The sequence below is a fragment of the Cephus cinctus genome, unplaced genomic scaffold, assembly GCF_000341935.2.
Source record: "Cephus cinctus unplaced genomic scaffold, Ccin1 Ccin1_scaffold1042, whole genome shotgun sequence".
NCBI classification, from domain to species: domain Eukaryota; kingdom Metazoa; phylum Arthropoda; class Insecta; order Hymenoptera; family Cephidae; genus Cephus; species Cephus cinctus.
The window spans coordinates 164,840-170,423 of NW_014333573.1; the positions used below are offsets into that span (position 1 = coordinate 164,840).

Genomic DNA, 5,584 nt, shown 5'->3' on the forward strand with positions numbered 1-5,584 from the left:
CGGCGGCTTTTCGAGTCATTATAACTTTGCCGTTCAGTCTTTGTCAGAAGAGCGTCTTTGCGTGTCATTTTGGACGAGGGGTGCGGCGGGGCCATTGTGCTCCTTTCCCATTGACAGGGGATCGGGCTGGGGGTTGAAATTCTGAATCGGTGGTTAGAGGGATGCCGAAGAGCGGCTAATTCGCGAGCAGTCGTTAATGGGAAAGTTTCTTCGCTATCGCTCATGCTAATCTGACTTCTGCTAGTTAGTGGCTGCCTCGCAATTATATATGGTAAAATTTTACTGGACTACTTTGCGGTGCTTATGCTTGTATGTCGACACTGGAAAAAAAAAAATTAATTTCTCATGAGCGGAGTGAAATTTATTTTCACTCAATCTTACTTTCGTCCAATACGGTCCATTCGATTTAACGCGACTTGCGGTCGTCCCGTACAGTTATAATGACTCTCGACCGAATTAACTCGAACGCACTATACGCGAATCAGGTAAATAATGCTTGTTTCAACTGACAGCAGTTGTTGCTTTGATCAGTTCATATTTGCACTGCAGAAACACGTGCTGCAGCTATAAAGCGAAATATCGTTAAAATCATTATACACGGAGAGGCAGTACAATGTAGTTTGAATTGGGGGAAAAATTCATTTTAACGTTTTATTACTTTGATTGGAGACCGTTAGCTTTTTCGAATTGGATGTTTGGGCCGAGTCAATAAAAAATTTTGTTCCCAATTTCATTCTCCGTTAAAAAAAGCTCATACAGTTTGCTCAGACTGTTTGACAAGCTTTGGTCGGCCTATCGGAATCAATAGGAAATAATCAGGCGGAATGTACCGTGCGCTAAGAAATTCGCTTACGAATTCGTAAGGGTTTGTTTTCTTTTCCCTTCGGGCTACGTTGCGCTGTGTATTAATAATTTTTAATGATCTTTAATTTTCTTCGTCCTTCTCACTCCCGAATCGCCAGCAGGTACTGCACAGTTGCCGCTTTCCATGTATCCCTGTGCCTTGACTCGCTTAACAGCTGAAATTCTAAAGTAATTTCATCCCCCATATACTGGCAGGAGTAATGGCTCGTTAGTACGGCCTATCCCCTCCCACCCCGCCCACCGTCTCCAACTGACTCATTCTCCTCCTCGTTCACCCTCCCATTCTCATTCTCATCTCACGGCTACTCGACTTCTCCTTTCTCGCCTCAGGATTGCCTCCCCTCACGCGAGCCCTTAATAGCGGACTAATTGTTTGCGGGCCCTTTTGTTTATACCCTGTTGATGCTAATTGAGTCAACGCGCGGTGGAGCAGACTATACCATACCTCACGATATATACGTACGGTTTGTTATCGTATATAGATTATTGATTTTTTCGAAGTACTCGTTAGTCTCGTTCGCACCCAAATTTTATTATTATTATTAATTTTTGTCGCTAGTAAATTTTCAGATGAAACGTCACGTGTCCTCGGTATTTATCTTTCGTTTCGCGACCTGACAAAGCAAACAGAATCTCAAAGGCGGGAAAATCGCGACAGACCGCGATAGAGCACACTCGCTCGAATGCAGCGAGGGGCTGGACACTCTGCAAAATCCTGAATAAATAAACCACGCTTAATCCATAGGTACATAATACCATACGGCGTTTCATCTATGGCACGTACGGCCGAGGGGGACGATTAGGCAGAGCGCGGAGTCAGTAGGAGCAGGGTGCATCGAGCCGGACCTGGCCAGCTATGTAAATTGTAACCATTTTATGTTTGGATTCTTTGGTTAATACGTAAGGGACGATTCGAATCGATTCGGTTGAATTTCCTAGTGAAATTGACTAGGGAAATTTAGCGTTAACGGGAGGAGTGCGGGGGGTGGACGTTTTTCCCTTTGCGGCTAGCGGGGGATTGCGAAGCGCTCCGGTAATAAACAAGGGTAAGTTTACAACAGATTGAACGATGGCCGGGGTTATTGGTTACCTCGCTCGTTTGCAACCCTCTCGTTTCCGTCGGCGCATCTTTCAAACTGGTCCAGGAATTTCTATAACGGCTAGCAGGTAACCGAGAAATTTGTGGACGTTGAAGCAAGCAAGAAAAAAAAAAAAAATTCTGTACAGGGTAAATCTATACTATGCCACCACCTTGTTGCCTGCCTCATCTTCCAGAATACCCGAGTCCTGGACCATGCCTGCGCATCCTGACCCTCCGGGTAGAAGTTAACGAGCTTCCTGTGTCCTTTCTATGACGCACGGGATCAAATCATGGCCGCCATCGGTTAGCCAAGTTTCTTAGCTCTTTATTCTATCCTCGTCGGTACCTGCCGTTACCCCACTGATAAGGAGTATCTGTATGCACGCGTATATATTCGGTTCGAGATCTGCCGGAGCATAGAGTCAGCCGTTTCCGGTGGCAAGTGCAGCCTCTTTTGTGCAGCGTGGATATTCTATTCGCGGATTTCTGTTTACGAGACTCTTATGCCGGATATTCGTGAAATCTGGTCCTCTTTCGCGATTTGGGGAAGATGAGGATTTTTTGAATTTTATCGGCATCTCACGTCACTCTGGGCTCTTGGAATTTAATTCGGCACCCTTTTCTTCTTCCTCCTTTGTTTCTCTGTATCTTCCCTGTACGAATTGGCTTCGGGTCGCACGGAGTGCACGGTGGCCGCGTTTTCGGTCTCCTATTGGTCGGCCGCGATTGTATCGGGCGGCATTAGGTAGGTACAAAACGGGGATCAGTGTGGCACTGCACAATAGAGCCTCTCGAAACTGAATGCATTAATCCCACTCGGGTACCGGAAAGCCGCGAGCTGGCGGTCGGGAGGCAGGAGGGCTGTATCAGGGGGGGATGAGATTTTCTCGCGTCGACCCGGTGCAAAGTGCTCCCAGCCACGTGCCAACTTATCTGGCACCTATAAGCCTCTTTACAAATGTACTCTTTCTTGTCGGCTACCTCGGCCACTCAGCCTCCCTGTCCTCTCGGTCCTTCATCCTCTTCTTATTCCGCTGCAGGTCGCTGCAATTTACCAGTAAGACCCCTGCCGACTGACCTCCTTTTCTCCGTGTCGATTACAATCGTTCCACATCTTTTCTTTCCTGGATGCCGGATACGCCCGGAGCACGTCGACCGCGTCTCGAACTTACCAGGCTCCGGGTCCAGGGCGACGATAGTTACTTTAACTGCGTTTAACTGCGAAAAGGATGCAGCTTCCGCAAGGAAACGGGGCAGCTCCAGATGTAACTTCGCAGACGCTTTGAACCGCAATCCTCAAGTTTCCCAAACTGAGTTTACCCGTGAGCTTACTGCAGCATCCGGAATTCAACGGAGTCTCGGTTCTCACTGGTTTCCTCATTTTCACTGGCAATTCACCTGGAACATTGTTTTCTCGATAGTCCATTTGCTGTATTATATTTTTTATGTAAATTTTATCTTTGTTCTTTCTCAGGGTGTCTTGGCGGTAGAGTTGCGCGTCATCTTTGGGTGATAAGAGTGATAAGGTCTTGCGGAGCACGTGCGCATGTTCTTTTAAATATTCTTGAAATTTAAGACGAGACAGTCGCGAGACGTGATAATTCTCTGAAGAATTTCCGGTTTCTGTTTAAGCGAGCCCCCTGCGCTGTCGCCGGAACCCAGGCGTTTCCCTTGGACGGTAACCGGAAGCTCGGTAACCATGAGTTGGGATATTCGCCGGTTCTTACAATATTTAACACACTCACTTCCGCTGGTCTCAGGTGGTACCACCGGAAATTCACTTCTTGGAGCTTTCTTTCCCATTTCTGGATTAACTTGCTTCTCCCCCCCCTCTCCCTCCCCCTCATTTCAACACCGTCTTTCTCTTTGACCCGTTCTCCCTCCGTCTCGAGATCTTGGGTAGCCGCAAGATCTAGATGCTTTTACTTGACACCCTTACTTCCGTCTCTCTCAGGTCCTCTATTCTTGAACCTTCCGGGAAAGCTCGACGCTCTCCACAGATCTCCCCCACGCCCGGCCCTCCCCTCTCTTCCTCAAATCCTTAAGCTCGGGAGGATCTCGTAAGCTCAGTGTTACGATAAAAAAAAAACTGTGTCGATCCCTTCATGTTTCTTGCGTGTCCTTCCATGTCTTCTTTCTTGCACGGGACACCCCCCCCCCTTCAGCCCCTCGAATTACGAAAGACACTCCGGCCATTTCGTATGACACGGGGTCAGGATTTGGGTCCTGGGAAAATCCCCGTTATCGACTTCTCCAGCGAATGGGCCTTATTCGAGAATCATGTAAAAGGAAGGGCAAATCTGATGAAAACGACAGTATTACCTATCCCTTACGACACTCTAAGCCGATTTCCCAGCACCCGTGGGACTAAGATTTCAAGTAAGAGTAACTTTCTACGACTTTCGTCCTCGGCTACTTCACCTTCGTATCCTTTGACAAGCCGTTATCCTACTATATCACGGAACGAAAGTAGCCCGTGCATAATTCCCATATCGATTTTCAGTCCGTTATTTGCACTGGCTGTGGATACCAATTGTTACACTGGTCCATGTCCAGTCGTGTCTGTGCTCCGTGAGATCTTACAATGGCTTAGAGCGAATACCCTAGGCGTGTATTTCTTTTTTTTTTATATCCTCAACTCGGTCAGCTGCTCCCGGTTGGATGGCACTATTCCTCCAACGATATCTCAAAGCATCGCCGGAGAAGTGGGCGAGCGATTTGTCTCGAGAAATGCACCGTCGCCGAGGCGAAACTCGCCCATAACTCGACAACTGCCATCGAGTCATGGAACCATGGAGCTACGATGGTACGGAGCTATAGGTAGAGGGTTGCCTTCGCTCCCTTCACCCCTCAGGGGTCCAATCGATTTCAACCCTGGAAAATAGCCTTGGAAGAAGTTTCGCGAGTAGCCAAAGTCTCTCTTCGGAGAATTCCAGGAGATGCGAAGTGGCGACTATGCAGCACGAAGGGGGGGGGGGTGGATCTTGGAAAACGGGTACGGGGTCGAGGTTGAGTGTGGGGGGGATTGGATGAAAAAAAAAAATAAATGGCCAGTTCCCAAGACGAGGATGATTCTCAAGGGATCCAAAGCGAGAGTCGGATGTACCTAAAGTTTCCCCTGGAACCTCAGTCTTCTTTGGTACTCTCCGCTTTACGTTTACTACCCTTCTGTTTCTTCGCCGAAGAAAAGGGTGGCTCCGTGCGGATGCTTTCAGTACCGCAGAAGCACCGGCATCCCTAAGAGTTCGTTAACCACAGTACCTGGTCGGAAAGGTATTAGGAGATCCTGCGCGTGTACCGTGAGGCTGTGCAGGAAAAGCAGCCATCGCCGGCTGGATTAAATCGCCGTGTAATTGCTGGTAGAACGTTTAATTTACATGGGCCCAATAAATAAGGCCGCTTCACGTGTACACGGAAGTTTCAACTCGGTCTATAGTTTCTCAGGTTTCTCAGGGTGGGTGGGAACGGTGGCGCAACGGGATATACTACTGTACAGTGGTAGAACGAGGCTGTAAAGGAGCGCCCACTTTTAGCATCCAAGTAATAACATCTGGCCGGTAGAACGGATCGAAGACCAGTGGGCACAGGCTGACGGATCTTCTTCTCATTTTAATTTTATCCATCTCCCCCCCCCCCCCC

At 48.3% G+C, this 5,584-nt stretch overlaps 1 protein-coding gene across 6 annotated transcripts in view; it reads left to right on the plus strand.

Annotated features, from left to right (window-relative positions):
* Positions 1-5,584, plus strand: part of LOC107271755 (lachesin) — a 25,288-nt gene that overhangs the window by 13,342 nt on the left and 6,362 nt on the right. Inside the window, exon 1 of one of the 6 annotated variants that reach the window (XM_025089022.1) lies at positions 174-271. The exons of 4 other annotated variants lie outside the window; for them this stretch is intronic. The gene's annotated coding sequence lies outside the window, so the exon portion shown is untranslated. Of the gene's footprint in view, positions 1-173; positions 272-5,503; positions 5,523-5,584 lie in introns of those variants that run through there. One more of the 6 variants, XM_025089023.1, reaches the window with a different exon arrangement.